Source organism: Aegilops tauschii, chromosome 7 (genome assembly GCF_002575655.3).
Source record: "Aegilops tauschii subsp. strangulata cultivar AL8/78 chromosome 7, Aet v6.0, whole genome shotgun sequence".
In the NCBI taxonomy this organism is placed as follows: Eukaryota; Viridiplantae; Streptophyta; class Magnoliopsida; order Poales; family Poaceae; genus Aegilops; species Aegilops tauschii.
In genome coordinates, this window is record NC_053041.3 from 433,697,148 (window position 1) to 433,715,485 (window position 18,338).

Below are 18,338 nucleotides of genomic sequence, written 5' to 3' on the forward strand. Positions count from 1 at the left end.
TGAATACCAAAAGATGTAAAGTTGATAACGATAGTCCCACATACTTGTGGCACTGCCGCCTTGGTCACATTGGTGTCAAGCGCATGAAGAAGCTCCATGCAGATGGACTTTTGGAGTCTCTTGATTACGAATCATTTGACACGTGCGAACCATGCCTCATGGGTAAGATGACCAAGACTCCGTTCTCCGAAACAATGGAGCGAGCAACCAACTTATTGGAAATCATACATACCGATGTGTGTGGTCCAATGAGTGTTGAGGCTCGCGGAGGATATCGTTATGTTCTCACTCTCACTGATGATTTAAGTAGATATGGGTATGTCTACCTAATGAAACACAAGTCTGAAACCTTTGAAAAGTTCAAGGAATTTCAGAGTGAAGTTGAGAATCAACGTGACAGAAAAATAAAATTCTTACGATCAGATCGTGGTGGAGAATATTTAAGTCACGAATTTGGTACACACTTAAGGAAATGTGGAATAGTTTCACAACTCACGCCGCCTGGAACACCTCAGAGAAATGGTGTGTCCGAACGTCGTAATCGCACTCTATTGGATATGGTGCGATCTATGATGTCTCTTACCGATTTACCGCTCTCATTTTGGGGCTATGCTTTAGAGACTGCCGCATTCACTTTAAATAGGGCTCCGTCGAAATCCGTTGAGACGACACCGTATGAATTATGGTTTGGGAAGAAACCTAAGCTGTCGTTTCTAAAAGTTTGGGGATGCGATGCTTATGTCAAGAAACTTCAACCTGAAAAGCTCGAACCCAAATCGGAAAAATGCGTCTTCATAGGATACCCTAAGGAAACTATTGGGTATACCTTCTACCTCAGATCCGAAGGCAAGATCCAGGAACGGGTCCTTTCTGGAGAAGGAGTTTCTCTCGAAAGAATTGAGTGGGAGGAAAGTGGAACTTGATGAGGTGATAGTCACCCCTTCCGAACCGGAAAGTAGCGCAGCGCGGGAAAATGTTCCTGTGGTGCCTACACCGATTGGGGAGGAAGTTAATGATGATGATCATGAAGCTTCGGATCAAGTTACTGAACTTCGTAGGTCCACAAGGACACGTTCCGCACCAGAGTGGTACGGCAACCCTGTCCTGGAAATCATGTTGTTAGACAACGGTGAACCTTCGAACTATGAAGAAGCGATGGCGGGCCCGGATTCCGACAAATGGCTAGAAGCCATGAAATCCGAGATAGAATCCATGTATGAAAACAAAGTATGGACTTTGACTGACTTGCCCGATGAGCGGCGAGCCATAGAAAACAAATGGATCTTTAAGAAGAAGACGGACGCAGATGGTAATGTGACCATCTACAAAGCTCGACTTGTCGCTAAGGGTTATCGACAAGTTCAAGGGGTTGACTACGATGAGACTTTCTCACCCGTAGCGAAGCTGAAGTCCGTCCGAATCATGTTAGCAATTGTCGCATACTATGATTATGAGATATGGCAGATGGACATGAAAACGGCATTCCTTAATGGCTTCCTTAAGGAAGAGTTGTATATGATGCAGCCGGAAGGTTTTGTCGATCCTAAGAATGCTAACAAAGTATGCAAGCTCCAGCGCTCAATCTATGGGCTGGTGCAAGCATCTCGGAGTTGGAACATTCGCTTTGATGAGATGATCAAAGCGTTTGGGTTTACACAGACTTATGGAGAAGCCCGTGTTTACAAGAAAGTGAGTGGGAGCTCTGTAGCATTTCTCATATTATATGTGGATGACATACTATTGATGGGAAATGATATAGAATTCTTGGAAATTATAAAGGCCTATTTGAATAAGTGTTTTTCAATGAAGGACCTTGGAGAAGCTGCTTATATATTAGGCATCAAGATCTATAGAGATAGATCAAGACGCCTCATTGGTCTTTCACAGAGTACATACCTTGACAAGATATTGAAGAAGTTCAGTATGGATCAGTCCAAGAAGGGGTTTTTGCCTGTATTGCAAGGTGTGCAATTGAGCAAGGCTCAATGCCCGACCACGGCAGAAGATATAGAAAAGATGAGTGTCATCCCCTATGCCTCGGCCATAGGGTCTATTATGTATGCCATGCTGTGTACCAGACCTGATGTAAACCTTGCCGTAAGTTTGGTAGGAAGGTACCAAAGTAATCCCGGCATGGAACACTGGACAGCGGTCAAGAATATCCTGAAGTACCTGAAGAGGACTAAGGATATGTTTCTCGTTTATGGAGGTGACGAAGAGCTCGTCGTAAAGGGTTACGTCGACGCTAGCTTCGACACAGATCTGGATGACTCGAAGTCACAAACCGGATACGTGTATATTTTGAATGGAGGAGCAGTAAGCTGGTGCAGTTGCAAGCAAAGCGTCATGGCGGGATCTACATGTGAAGCGGAGTACATGGCAGCCTCGGAGGCAGCACAGGAAGCAGTCTGGATGAAGGAGTTCATTACCGACCTAGGGGTGATTCCCAATGTGTCGGGCCCGATGACTCTCTTCTGTGACAACACTGGAGCCATTGCCCTTGCAAAGGAGCCCAGGTTTCACAGGAAGACCAGGCATATCAAGCATCGCTTCAACTCCATTCGTGAAAGTGTTCAAAATGGAGACATATATATTTGTAAAGTACATACGGACCTGAATGTAGCAGATCCGTTGACTAAACCTCTCCCTAGGGCAAAACATGATCAACACCAGGACGCAATGGGTGTTCGATTCATCACAATGTAACTAGATTATTGACTCTAGTGCAAGTGGGAGACTGTTGGAAATATGCCCTAGAGGCAATAATAAATGGTTATTATTATATTTCTTTGTTCATGGTAATCGTCTATTATTCATGCTATAATTGTATTGTCCGGAAATCGTAATACAGGTGTGAATGCATAGACCACAACGTGTCCCTAGTAAGCCTCTAGTTGACTAGCTCGTTGATCAACAGATAGTCATGGTTTCCTGACTATGGACATTGGATGTCATTGATAACGGGATCACATCATTAGGAGAATGATGTGATGGACAAGACCCAATCCTAAGCATAGCATAAAAGATCGTGTAGTTTCGTTTGCTAGAGCTTTTCCAATGTCAAGTATCTTTTCCTTAGACCATGAGATCGTGCAACTCCCGGATACCGTAGGAGTGCTTTGGGTGTGCCAAACGTCACAACGTAACTGGGTGACTATAAAGGTGCACTACGGGTATCTCCGAAAGTGTCTGTTGGGTTGGCACGGATCGAGACTGGGATTTGTCACTCCGTGTGACGGAGAGGTATCTCTGGGCCCACTCGGTAATGCATCATCATAATGAGCTCAATGTGACTAAGGCGTTAGTCACGGGATCATGCATTGCGGTACGAGTAAAGAGACTTGCCGGTAACGAGATTGAACAAGGTATTGGGATACCGACGATCGAATCTCGGGCAAGTAACATACCGATTGACAAAGGGAATTGCATACGGATTGATTGAATCCTCGACACTGCGGTTCATCCGATGAGATCATCGTGGAACATGTGGGAGCCAATATGGGTATCCAGATCCCACTGTTGGTTATTGACCGGAGAGGCGTCTTGGTCATGTCTGCATGTCTCCCGAACCCGTAGGGTCTACACACTTAAGGTTCGGTGATGCTAGGGTTGTAGAGATATATGTATGCGGAAACCCGAAAGTTGTTCGGAGTCCCGGATGAGATCCCGGACGTCACGAGAGGTTCCGGAATGGTCCGGAGGTGAAGAATTATATATAGGAAGTCAAGTTTCGGCCACCGGGAAAGTTTCGGGGGTTACCGGTATTGTACCGGGACCACCGGAAGGGTACCGGGGGTCCACCGGGTGGGGCCACCTATCCCGGAGGGCCCCGTGGGCTGAAAATGGAAGGGAACCAGCCCTTAGTGGGCTGGGGCGCCCCCCTTGGGCCTCCCCCCATGCGCCTAGGGTTGGGAACCCTAGGGGAGGGAGCTTCCCCCTTGCCTTGGGGGGCAAGGCACCCCTTCCCCCCTTTGGCCGCCGCCCCCCCTTGGATATCCCATCTCCCTGGGCCGGCGCCCCCCCCAGGGGGCCTATATAAAGGGGGGGAGGGAGGGCAGCAACACACAGCCTTGGGCGCCTCCCTCCTCCCCTGCAACACCTCTCTCTCGCAGAAGCTCGGTGAAGCCCTGCCGGAGACCCGCTACATCCACCACCACGCCGTCGTGCTGTTGGATCTCCATCAACCTCTCCTTCCCCCTTGCTGGATCAAGAAGGAGGAGACGTCGCTGCACCGTACGTGTGTTGAACGCGGAGGTGCCGTCCGTTCGGCACTCGGTCATCGGTGATTTGGATCACGGCGAGTACGACTCCGTCATCCACGTTCATTGGAACGCTTCCGCTCGTGATCTACAAGGGTATGTAGATGCACTCCTTTCCCCTCGTTGCTAGTAGACTCCATAGATGCATCTTGGTGAGCGTAGGAAAATTTTAAATTATGCTACGATTCCCAACAGGAATTTGGCAGACAGCGGTAGTACCGCTGGCCATAGGCGGCAGTACCGCCCAAGCGGTAGTACCGCCCCAGCGGGAGCGGTAGTACCGCGCAAGATGGGGAACCGGCGGTTCCTACTGCCGTGGTCAGATCCGGCACTACCGGACTGCCAAATTCAAAAATAATCCTACCAAAACTTAATCCACATAGTCTAGACGCCTTCTCCAAACTACTCAAGCCGAGATTTAGCCAAAAATCTAGATATGCAACCACTATTGCCCCAAAAACACTAGATCTGAGAACTAGACAAAAAGAGAGAAAGAACGAGGGAAATACCGGCATCCATGGCAAGAGGACGAGGTGGGGATCGACTCCACCGAAGGGAATGGAGAGGGATGGCCCGAAGACGGTGGCCCACCGGAGCCCTCCCGCGGCGAGGAGTCGCTGGAGAGAGGGAGAGGGACGAAGGGGTGGTGTGAATGGGTATGGGGGAGGAGAAACCTCCCCCTGCCCCGAAATAACCCCCTGATCCCGCCCCCTAGCGGTAGTACCGCTCGGGTGGGCGGTAGTACCGCTTGTCCATATAAGCGGTAGTACCGCGCACCACCAGCGGTAGTACCGCCCAGCCAATACTCCAAAGACTAGACACAGAGGCTTATCTCAAAAGAAGAGAGAAATAAACGGCAAGAAAAGAGAGCAAAACACACAGCAACAAAAGCATCAGCACGAGGACAAGAACCACACACCTCTACAAGAGAGGGCGGTGGCCCAGGCCACCTATGTTTGAGTCAATTGGTATGGCACCGCGAAGAATTATCCTTGGGCCCATGACCAAAACTCGTCTTTGAAGCACAAGTACCATCAAAAATGGCTAATGTGAAAGAGTTGATCAATTTATGCATAATAAGGGGAGGGAGAGTTCATTAAGAGAACAACACTCCCCCCTATGTCTATGCCTACACCTAAACAAGATAACAAGTCGAGTATGGTGGGGAGTGCAAGTGCTCAAGCAACATTGCTCGAATCAGTGATATTTAGCTCATGCCTTAACTCGCGAAATCTTGCTTCATCCAATGGCTTCGTGAAAATATCTGCAAGGTTATCATGAGTGTTGACATAGTTGAGCTCGATCTCCCCTCGCCTAATATGATCCCGGATGAAGTGATACCGAATCTCAATATGCTTCGTCTTGAAGTGTTGCACCGGGTTGAGAGAAATCTTGATGGCACTTTCATTGTCACACCAAAGAGGCACTTTGTCACAAATGACACCATAATCCTTTAAAGTTTGCCTCATCCATAAGAGTTGTGCACAACAACTCCCGGCCGCCACATACTCCGCTTCGGTGGATGAGAGAGACACACAACTTTGCTTTTTAGAAGACCAACTTACCAACGAGCAACCAAGAAATTGACACCCTCCGGAAGTGGACTTCCTATCCACTTTGTCTCCCGCCCAATCGGAGTCCGAATAACCTACAAGCTTGAAGTTTGCTCCTCTTGGGTACCATAAGCCAAAGTTTGGGGTATGAGCCAAATATCGAAAGATTCGCTTGACCGCCACAAAGTGGCTTTCCTTAGGTGCGGCTTGAAACCGTGCACAAATTCCCACACTCAACATGATATCTGGTCTAGATGCACAAAGGTAAAGTAATGAACCAATCATGGAGCGATATACCTTTTGATCCACTGCTTTACCATTGGGATCGATGTCAAGTTGGCACTTGGTGGGCATTGGAGTGGACGCCAGCTTGACATCACTTAGCTTGAATCTCTTGAGCATGTGTTGAGTGTATTTGGCTTGGTTGATGAAGGTTCCTTCTCTTCTTTGCTTTACTTCGATACCGAGAAAGAACTTCAACTCTCCCATGGAAGACATCTTGAACTTTGAGGTCATGAGTGCGGCAAATTCCTCATTGAAAGCTTTGTTAGGGGAACCAAAGATAATGTCATCAACATATAGTTGGCACACAAACAACTCCCCTTTGACCTTCTTAGTAAAAAGAGTGGGGTCGATTAGCCCAACTTCAAACCCACGATCTTGTAACAACTCGGTAAGGTGGTCATACCACGCACGTGGGGCTTGTTTAAGGCCATAGAGTGCCTTATCGAGTTGATACACATGATCGGGAAAGTAGGGATCCTCGAACCCGGGGGGTTGTTTGACATACACCAACTCATTAATAGGTCCATTAAGAAAAGCGCTCTTCACATCCATTTGTTGCAACTTAAAGTTGTGATGAGAAGCATAAGCAATCAACAAACGAATAGATTCAAGGCGAGCAACGGGAGCAAAGGTTTCACCGTAGTCGATACCCTCGACTTGGGAGTAGCCTTGTGCCACCAATCGTGCCTTGTTGCGGATGATGGTCCCATGAGCATCTTGCTTGTTCTTGAATATCCACTTCGTTCCAATGACATTGTGGTTCCGCGTTGGCCTTGGCACTAATATCCACACCTTGTTGTACTCGAAGTTGTTGAGTTCTTCATGCATGGCATTGAGCCAATCCGGATCTTCGAGAGCTTCATATACCTTTTGGGGTTCCACACAAGAGACAAACGCGTGATGTTCACAATAGTTTGCCAATTGTCTACGAGTGCTTACCCCCTTTTGAATGCTTCCAAGTAAATTCTTCATGAGATGACCCTTGGTGGAGAGCTTGGAAGCAATCTTGGCGGCACGACGCTCCAATTCCTCCTCAGAGGTGAGTTGAGGAGCGGTCACTTGATCATCTTGAGCGCCGTCTTGAGCTTGTTCTTGATCTTGAACTTGCTCGGAGGAGAGAACTTGACCTTGGTCATCACTTGGTGTGGCTCCACCGTCTTGATCATGATTTTGCCCTTGGTCTTGTTCTTGAGGTTGAGGGCCTTCACTTTGTTCTTCGAAAGCGTGTGGGCCTTGGGTTGGTGATGGCTCCACTTGAGTGGAGCATTGTCCTTCTCCTTCGGCCACAAGGGGTTCCTCAATGGGTAGGATAAAACCAACACCCATTCTTCTTATGGCTTGAGGAGGAATTTCATCACCTACATCACAAGTGCCACTTTGCTCCACTTGGGAGCCGTTATTCTCATCAAACTCCACATTACACGTCTCCTCAATAAGTCCCGTGGATTTATTGAGGACACGGTAAGCATGAGAGTTTGTAGCATAACCAACAAATATGCCCTCATATGCTCTAGCCTCAAATTTAGACAATCGAACACCTTTCTTGAGAATGAAACACTTACACCCGAACACCCGAAAGTACTTGAGGTTGGGCTTGTTACCGGTGAGTATCTCATATGGAGTCTTGTTCAAGCCTTTGCGGAGGTAGAGCCAATTGGATGCATGACACGCGGTGTTGATGGCTTCGGCCCAAAAGTTGTATGGAGACTTGAACTCCGCCATCATGGTCCTTGCGGCATCCATCAACGTCCGGTTCTTCCTCTCCGCAACACCGTTTTGTTGAGGGGTGTAAGGTGCGGAATATTGATGCTTGATCCCCTCATCACTAAGAAACTCATCCAAGGTGTAGTTCTTGAACTCGGTGCCGTTGTCACTTCTTATTGTCAAGATCTTTGCATTGTGTTGACGTTGGGCTTCATTTGCAAAGTCAATGACGGTTTGTTGGGTCTCACCCTTCCTCTTGAAGAAATACACCCAAGTGTATCTTGATTAGTCATCCACAATTACCAAGCAATACTTTCTACCCCCAAGACTATCAAAGGATGGAGGTCCAAAGAGATCCAAATGAAGGAGCTCCAACGGCCTCTTCGAGTAAATGAGAGTCGTGGGAGGGTGAGCCTTCTCATGAAGCTTTCCTTCGATACAAGCACTGCAAGCACGATCTTTAGCAAAACTAACGTTCGTTAGTCCACGGACATGGTCCCCCTTGAGAAGACTTTGCAAAGATCTCATATTGACATGGGCTAAACGGCGATGCCAAAGCCATCCCACGTCAACTTTAGCCATTAGGCATGTCGCGGTCTTAGTGGGTCGCTCCGAAAAGTTAATCACATAGAGACCGTTCTCGACATGCCCAACAAAGGCTACTTTAAGAGTCTTGCTCCACAAGAGGGCCACGGTATCAATATCAAAGAAAGTGGCAAAGCCCATGATAGAAAGTTGACGAACGGAAAGTAAATTGTATGCAAGGGACTCAACTAGCATGACCTTCTCGATCGTGAGATCATGAGAAATGACAACTTTGCCGAGTCCCAATACCTTAGAAGACGAGGCATCACCCACTCGACATTGGTGGGCATAGATGGAATCTTGTGCACGTCCACCACCAGGTCCTTGCTTCCGGTCATATGATTTGTAGCTCCACTATCGAGCAACCATGATCCCCCACCGGAAGCAAACACCTACAAGAGATCAATGCTTGATTTTAGGTACCCATTTTGTAATGGGTCCTTTGATGTTAGTAACAAGGGTCTTAGGAACCCAAATGGACCATTCAATATACTCATGAGGAGAACCAACAAATTTGGCATAAACATGCCCATCACTAGCACGACATAACACATAAGAAGGATTAAAGTCGCCGGCTTTGTTGGATGGGGTGGTATTGCCCTTCTTGACACCGTCACCCTTCGCATTGTTCTTCTTCTCCTTGGAATCACCCTCTCCCTCCTTCACAAAAGTTTGCTTGAGAGGAGGAGGTCGTTTGGTCTTGTCATTCTTCTTCTTGTTCTTGGGCTTGGGTGCGAACCCAATCCCCTCCTTGGCCACAACTTCCTTTTGGTTTCTCAAAAGGTCGTTGAGGTTCTTCTCACCTTGTATGCATGACACAAGGCCTTTCTCAAGTTGCTCCTTCAACTTAGCATTCTCCTCAACAAGGTGCACATGCTCACAACAAGGGTTAGTAGCATTTGCATTATCAATTAACACCATATGAGGAAAGGTGGCTTTCTCCTTAGTTAGCTTTACTTGGAGTTGATCATGAGACTCCTTGAGGCTAGCATGAACACCCTTCAAGACTTTGTGAGCCTTGTCGAGAATGTCAAACTCCTCTTTAAGTCTAGCAAGATCAACCCCAAGTTTTGCCTTCTCGGAGTTTAGCACATGAGACACAACAAAAGCATGATCAAGATCTTTCTTTAACTTAGCATGATCATCATTGTATGACTCCTCAAGAGCTAAACGAAGACCACGCTCTTCATCAAGAGCATTGGAAAGATCCAAAATCTCATCAGCATAGTCACGACTATGCCCCTCCATCTTAGAGATGGTATCTTCGTGAGCCTCGATCATTTCATTGGCTTCACCAAGTTGTTCCAAGAGAGCAACGAAGTGCTTCTTGGATTTACCCTTGAGTTTACCCATAAAGGTCTCAAACTCATTTTCCTCCACATTTGTCCCCTCATGTCCATCAATGCTATCCGTCGAAGAAGGATGATTAATGATGGTAGTTTTGATGTTGGGGGTTACCTTGTTGGTGGCTTTAGCCATGAGGCACTTGGCGGTGATGTTCTCATTGGGTGAGTCGAAGAGAGACACCCGTGGAGTCTTCGCAATGGCAACGGAGGCCATGGCAACCGACTCACCATCTTCATCATCGTCATCATCCTCATTGTACTCTTCTTGTACCACCAATGCCTTGGGAGGAGTCTTCTTGGTGAAGTTGCTCTTGTTGGGGAACGACTTGGCCTTGTCCTTTCTAATGAGCTTGCCACCATTGTCTTCCCTCTTCTCGTAAGGGCACTCCGCAACAAAGTGGCTCACATTGCCACAATTGAAGCAAGTCCTCACTCGTTGCTTGCCCTTTGCGCCACTTGAATTGCTCTTGTTGAAGTTTGGCCTTGTGTTCTTCTTGCTCCAAAATTGCCTTGAAGCAAGAGCCATGTGTTCATGATAGGCATACTTCGTATCTTCGAGGTTGCCCTCCTCTTCTTCCTCTTCATCCTCTTCCTCCATACTAACCTTGGCCTTTAGAGCAATGTTGGGCTTCTTTACTCTTTGAGAGCGAAGAACCGCATTGTCGGCGGTCTTGTCCAAGATGCTCATAGCAACAAACTCATCCAACACTTCACTTGATGACAAGGTGTGGAAGTCCGGCCTTTGACGAATTACGGAGGACATGGCTTTGTGGTAGGGCATCATTGCCTTGAGGAATTTGCGCTTGATCCAATTGTCATCCGTGTCCTTACTTCCATGATCTCGGAGAGAGACCGCGAGTTTGGTTACTCTCCGAAAAAGCTCACGAGGTTCTTCATCTTCTTTCATTGCAAACTCGTCAGCTTCATCTTGCACCACTTCATAGTTGGAGCGTTGAATGCTTGCGCTTCCCCGATAGAGGGAAACAACTTGGAGCCAAGCATCTTTGGCCACGGTGTAAGGCCGGAGATGAGGAAGATCTTCGGGTGGGATTGCTTCTTGGATGATGAAGAGAACATTCTCATTGAATTGATGATCCACAACTTCTCTAGGAGTGAAGTTACTTCGGTCATGCGGATAAAAACCTTCTTCAATGATTCTCCAAAGGTTAGTGTTCACATGATTTAAATGACGCTTAAAACGATAGACCCAAGAATCAAAATCTACATTCTTCTCAATCTTAGGGGCCGGGCCGGCATGATTCAAATGAGTGGAAGGGAGCGGTCCACCATAGACAAGTGGAGGTTCCACATGGGCAAAGATGTCGGTCCCATTTTTACCACTAGAAGAAGGAGCTTTCTCGCTAGTAGCTTCCCCCTTTCGGAGGTAGCATCCGTCACCTTGTTAGCGGGATCACCCACTTTCAACGGTGCGGTGGAAAGTTTAAGCCCTTCTAAGAATTTATTAAACATGCTTTCGACCTCGGTCGTCATGGAGGTTTTCAATGTGTCCATCGCCACATTGAATTCCTCATGAGAGACCGCGGTTGCCCCATCTCCCGTAGACGAGACCGGATTCACACCGGAGTGCTCCTCCACACCGTCTACGACGTCAACCATACTCTTTGGACGGTAAAGTCCTTAATAAAGAGACGAGGCTCTGATACCAATTGAAATGATCGATATAGTTGACTAGAGGGGGGATGAATAGTCAACTAACAATTTTTAGCTTTTCTTTACCAAATTAAACTTTGCATCAAAATAGGTTGTCTAGATATGCAACTAAGTGAGCAACCTATATGATGCAATGACAACAAGCACGGAAGCAAATAAGAGATATAACACGAGTAAGCTTGCGAAAGTAAAGGGACGAGATAACCAAGAGTGGAGCCGGTGAAGACGAGGATGTGTTACCGAAGTTCCTTCCTTTTGAGGGGAAGTACGTCTCCGTTGGAGCGGTGTGGAGGCACAATGCTCCCCAAGAAGCCACTAGGGCCAGCGTATTCTCCTCACGCCCTCACACAATGCGAGATGCCGTGATTCCACTATTGGTGCCCTTGAAGGCGGCGACCGGACCTTTACAAACAAGGTTGGGGCAATCTCCACAACTTAATTGGAGGCTCCCAACGACACCACAAAGCTTCACCACAATGGACTATGGCTCCGCGGTGACCTCAACCGTCTAGGGTGCTCAAACACCCAAGAGTAACAAGATCCGCTAGGGATAAGTGGGGGGGATGAAATTTCTCTTGGTGGAAGTGTAGATCGGGGCCTTCTCAACCAATCCCGAGCAAATCAACAAGTTTGATTGGCTAGGGAGAGAGATCGGGCGAAAATGGAGCTTGGAGCAACAATGGAGCTTTTGGGGGAAGAGGTAGGTCAACTTTGGGGAAGAAGACCCCCTTTTATAGTGGGGGAAGCAATCCAACCATTACCCCCCACTTTAGCCCCGCAGAGAGCGGTACTACCGCTTGGCCAGCGGTACTACCGTTCCCTCTCGCGGTACTGCCGCTGGGCCCAGAGCGGTACTACCGCGGTGGTCAGGGCAGTACTACCGCACACGAGCGGTACTACCCCCCCCCCCCCCCACTGCCGCGGCAAGTACCGTAAAACCCGACACGGAAAAAGACCCCTCAAATCGAGGCGGTATTAGCACGAAGCCGCAGCGGTACTACGGCTGGGGGCTACAGCGGTACTACCGCTATGGAGCGGTACTGCCGCTTGTAGCACCCAAGCAGTACTACCGCTCCGGCCCGCGGTACTACCGCTGGGACCAGAGAGGGCACACTGAGAGAGGGGAACGAGCTCATCAACGAAGCGGAAAGGCTCGGAGGGTGTGCAAAGGAAGTGTACGTGATGATTCCACCCTAGCCTTTCCAAAGCGGACCTCCTCTTGATAGTACGGTGATCCCTACGAAACTAATCCACCAAACTAATTCGAAAGTACTACACCGTCTTTGTTTCAAACTCCGAGGGGAGGGAATCGTCTCGTGCCAAAGGGTGAATCTCTGAAAAACTCAATGCACACGATTAGTCCGCAAAAGCATTGTCATCAATCACCAAAACATCTTAGGGATAAATATGCCTTTACACCTACCCTCCGCCGCCATCTGAGGTGCTCCTCGACTCATGCGTGTGACACCTATGAAGGTGGTAGCGGGGATATAGCCGCTCCAGTCGTGTGGAGGACCTTGCTCGTCAGGGCAGCGTCCTCGTTGGTGTGCTCAGCATGGCCATATGCGGCAAGCCTTACCAGTGGGTGTTGGCTGGACGTCTCCCATGGCTACGAGGGTAGCAGGGGGCGGTGCGGAAGTCTTCCACGGGCTTTGTCAGTGCGCTGTCGAGAACATTCGTTTTAGATCACTAGATCTTCTGGCCCCCCTTCTGTTTCCAGTGGTCGCCAGTCTTCAATGGATGGCCTTGGGCTCAGATGGGGTGGAGCTCGTAGGTGTGAGGGAGAACTGAAGTTATTCCTTGGTCGGCATGGCAGTCACACTGATGTCGATGCCCTTGGCATTGATCCTCCATGGAGGCTTCAGTGAGGTTCCCCTCGCCTTGAAGCTTCCCTCTGCTTAGTGTTGAAAACCTTGGTCCCCTCTCTTGGGCGATGGCGGCGCTGCAGTGTCGTGTTCCTTCTTGGAGGCATCGTCCCAGCCAGGATAGTAGTTGAGTTGGGTGAGCGGTGATGGCTCTAGTGTCGATGGTTCGCATCTTGGTTTTCAGTTCTTCACCACTCTCCGGATGTAGTTGGGAAGGGTCCCTGGTGGTGCCAATGGTGGTCGACGCCCTTGATTCTGGCCGGTTGATTTTGTTATTCAAAGTAGGGCTCGGCTTGAGCCTTTTCTCTAAGTAAAGAGATATCATTTTTTATCAGGATAGCATGTGGTACTATTGTAGGGTGCGTCGAATGCAAATTAAAATTTCCTACGCGCAGAACAACCAAGAACATGCTACGGGAGATGGATCACAGTTCGTTACCACTAGACGCGCAGTGCCGTGAAGCGGAAGAAGAGTTGGGGCAGCGTGTCTGCGTGGATCGTCTCCTCCTCGTCCGATCTCCCTCGATCAGCTGGTCCACGTACAGGTTCGCCGGAGCGGCGCAAGTGCACCGCCTCTAACGATATCCGCGCGTACAGGAGGAACGTCGTGCGGCGGACTGCTAGGTCCGATCACATAACGGGCGGCGAGTGGAAGCTTCTATTCGCAACACATGCAAACCCTAGTGACAGCGCCGAAGCGATCAACGGCATGAGTGTGCCGCACCCCACTTTATATAGGCGTCCGTCGCGGGCTCAACACTTGGGCCTCGCACGGACCCTAAAGCCCATAAGTCTACTCGGCCACAATCCGAATACAGCTCGGATCACATCCGACCAGTGTCTCCAGATCCGACCTCGTAGGTTCCTTCCCTTAAGCGCGCGATCCCTTAGGTTCAAGCCGGCTTGGTCGCAGTTCGGATCACCTCCGAACTGCACGGTTGGTAGCGGCCCCTAGCAAGGCATGCCGAACACCAAGCAGACTATGAAGCTGGTTAGGCGAACCTGTACATCATACTTCCATTCCTTTTGCCACACGATATATGTTGTCGCGCTCAAGGCGAGTCTGTCATCCTTGTGCTAGCCCGACCTTTTTCTTGTTCCAGTGATGCCGACCACAAACCAGATTATTTCATAATCCTTGTCGCATGGCCATGCTTATCCTGGTCGGATCACACGAGGGGCCCAGAGTATATCTCTCCTGATCGGAGGGGCAAATCCCATCTTGCTCGACCATGTCTCGCAGCATGGGTCTGGACAAGTCTGAAACCTACCTTTGTAACTACCCAGTCACGGAGTAGCGTTTAGTCGGCCCAAAGCAAGTCTGTCACCATCCCGAGTACATGTGCCTGCTCAGGTCTTAGGACATATAACGTATGTTGTACTAGAGACTCACAGATGACATATCGCTACGTCTCATAGTTGGGTCTGTCCGACTCGGACCTTATCTCGACTCGGATACGACTACGTCGAACCCGACCAGATCCTTCCAAGTCCATATTATCCGGTTAGCATCCAATGCCCCATGGCTAGTGAGACCAAGCCATCGACCGAGTCATATGCTAGTCTAGTTGGCTGCGCGTCCACACAACCCTTTCGACTAGGGACTTTTTAGGACAGTCATCATACAATGCATAGTCCCACAAACAAGTCACGTACTTGCTGATACACATCATTGATAATGTCCAAGGACTATCTTTATTCATAAACACATAGGAAATATCATCATACATGATTGCCTCTAGGGCATATCTCCAACACAAGTATAAGGTGAATGACCATGATTATGACCAAGGATACTATCTAACCAATGGCACCTATCCATCTAATCAATATTATGAAGACAAATCCCCAGAAATAAACATTTTGCAAAGATGTAAGAAGCAGCAAGGGAGGACATTGATAGGGCATTTGGAATGTTGCAAGCTAGATTTGCAATTGTATGGTGTCCTGCTCATTCCTCAGACAAAGATGCATTGGCAAAGATCATGACTTGTTGTGTCTTCCTACATGACATGGTCATCGCAGATGAGAGAGATGCACAGATGGCCAAAGAGTATGACAATGTTAGCATACCTATCAAGCCTCATAGACACACAAAAACATTCAAACATGCTTCAAGGCGTGACAAAAGAATGAAGACCCGGCCTCCCATGATTAGTTTTGATTAGTTGCATGAAGATCTTTGAGCATCAATGACAACTACGTGGGCGATAGTGTGTTTACATGTCTTTAATTCATTGTTTCTTATTTGGACAATTTGATTCGTTGAAATATTTGTTGCATTCTGATTATTTATGTATTCGGATAAGTGGATTCAAATAATATTGCTGAATTGTTTAGTGTCGACGCCAAATCGAACTAGTAGAGTAGATAGAAAAAACATGAATAAAATTATGGAGCCCGTTGTTTTGGTGACTCTGTTTATAACGCCGCCTACACAACCTTTCAAAAATTATGGTGTGCTCCAAATGCGTTTGGAGCCGGCGGATGTGGCAACTGTGTCCAGATGTAAAAGTGTAGTTTGACCTCTACTACGTTGCGCATATGCATTACATTTGGCATTTTTGGATTATCGTTTTTTGTGTTAAAACTATGCAAGTTTGCTATAATGCGTGGGTGGCATGCGTGGAAATGTGCGACCAACCCAACTAGTTACAATATATCAATAAGTACATTTAGCAATGCTATTCATCGCCCAGGGTGCAGCATAATTATTTTGCATCTAAGGTTTCTTACATTATTTCATCAAGAATTTGTATTTGGTATACAAACAGTTACGTTCATATTGATTCATTGTGCAAAATCTATCGTAAGAAAACAAATATATAAGTCATAATACAATAAAATTAGGTTTTTATGTAAATTTCATGCTATAATTTTATGTTCGTAATCTTACATAACGTAAAATATTTTCTACGACTGTTATATGTTTCTTGTGTTCTCATTTTACTTCTGACATTATAAAAAAATTACGAGGCGTAAAAAATATGATGTAGTGATATAAAAATAGAAGGGGTGAAGAATAACAATTCTTCAGGGTTTCCATTAGCCGAAACTCGGAAAATATAGACTCCCTTCACGGCTCCGTCACCTGCTTAAACGCAGGGCCCACCTGCCAGACTTTGTCGGGTTGTTTCTGTCGGCAAGTCGGCGAACTTGAGATTCTTCCAAGTTTATTGTGTTCGCCGAGTCCTTTTTCGTTGGAACTAGCAGCAAAATGTGAAGTTTGTCAAATTTCTTATCACTGCCAAATCCAATTTTGAATCAAACTCAGCAGATGCTAACTTTGCTGAGTTGCCGATAAAACCAACTCAGCAGAAAATCAGATTCCAGTAGTGCTGGGTGACAAGCCTGACCCTGTACATTACTATATATATATATAGTATTATCGCTAGAGCCATCAATGATAATATACATCAACTTGATTATGAAGTGCGTGAATCAGCTCCAACCAATGCCGTTCAACACGCTAAGTTGAGACTTGAGGGTCATGCATGCATATGAAAACATGAGTTAGACATAAAATGGAATTATGACAAAGTCAAACAGAGTTCTCAACAAATATGGGATGGACTTGTAGTTCTTTTTCTGTAGCTGAACTCAAATTTTGAATCAGTGCAAAGAAATACAATCAGTTGCAAATTCTTTGGTTCTCGAGCAATGTCCTAAATCTTTCAGTTATAAAAAGCCACAGCTGTAAGAGAAATGTCTAACAGCTCCCGGGTGCCCCTACACCCTCATGAACAGTAAATTCATATTAAATTGAAAAAAAAATCTGAAACTTTCAGGGATCAAAGATTATCAAAGGTTTGATGTTCATGCAAAGTTTCAGAAACAAATAACCTTCGTGGAGCCCTCATCCAAAAAAACAAAATCACTGCTAAAAAATGTACATAAACTTTGAACAATGATTTTGTTTTTTTATTTGAGTGCTCTTCGAATGTTATTTTTAGCTAAAACTTTGCAAGATCATCAAAAGTTTCATGATGTTCGATGTCCCAAAGTTTCAGATTTTTTGATTTGTTTTGAATTTACTGTTCATAGAGGGTGTAGGGGCCGCGGGTGCTGAAAATCCTATCTCTTGCATATATACTGTGCGGGCTTTCCAGTTCCAGCAAGGGTGTGTTTAAAACTTTAAATGATGTTTTACCAAGGGCGACATGGACGGATGGGGCCATGGTGGGCGCCGCGAAGCGGGCAACAACCAATTCCAAGAGCCTCGTGAGAGCTCCCGTTGTGGGGAGTGCAAAGGTCATGGCCACAACAAAAGAAAATGTACGAAACCAAGGAAAAGGTCCAAGAAAAATGATGCAAGCACAAGCCAACATGGAGCTACACAAGGGAGCCAACCAAGTGGTAGCCAACCTAGTGGTCGCCAACCTAGTGGTAGCCAACCAAATGGTAGCCAACAAGTGCGAAGCCAACCAAGTGGTAGCCAACCTAGTGGTAGCCAACAAGTGCCAAGGCAACCAAGTGGTACCCGACAAGTGCCTAGCCAACCAAGTGTTAGCCAACCTAGTGGTAGCCAACAAGTGCCAAGGCAACCAAGTAGTAGCCAACAAGTGCCTAGCCAACCAAGAGGTCGGCAACTTGGACTTACAAGAGGCCGTGGTGGTGGTAGAGGTGGTGGTGGTGGTCTCGGCCGTGGTGGTGGAAGAGCTCGTCATGGTGGTAATGGCCGTGGTGATGGTCTCGGCCTTGGTGATGGTCCGGAGGTGGTGGTGGATGATCTTCCCTTTCTGGCTCCCGAGGCTCCGGAGGAACCATACCGATAAGGGCTTGCATCTGCGCGCGCCACCCTTCAGAATCGGTGTTCATACATAAAGGATTGCCATCGATAGGAAGACCGGTGATCATAGCGATATCCTGCAGCGTCACGGTCATCTCCCCGGTCCGAAGATGGAAAGTGTGTGTCTCCGGCCTCCAATGATCAATAAGCGCGGTGAGTGTTGCAGTATTGTTGGGTGGCGTCGACCGGCGGACCAACTCAATGAAAGGGAGAAGTCCTGCCTCCCTAACATAAGGTGTGTACCGCTCATCATAGCTCATCCCTCCAAGGCTGATCCCGTG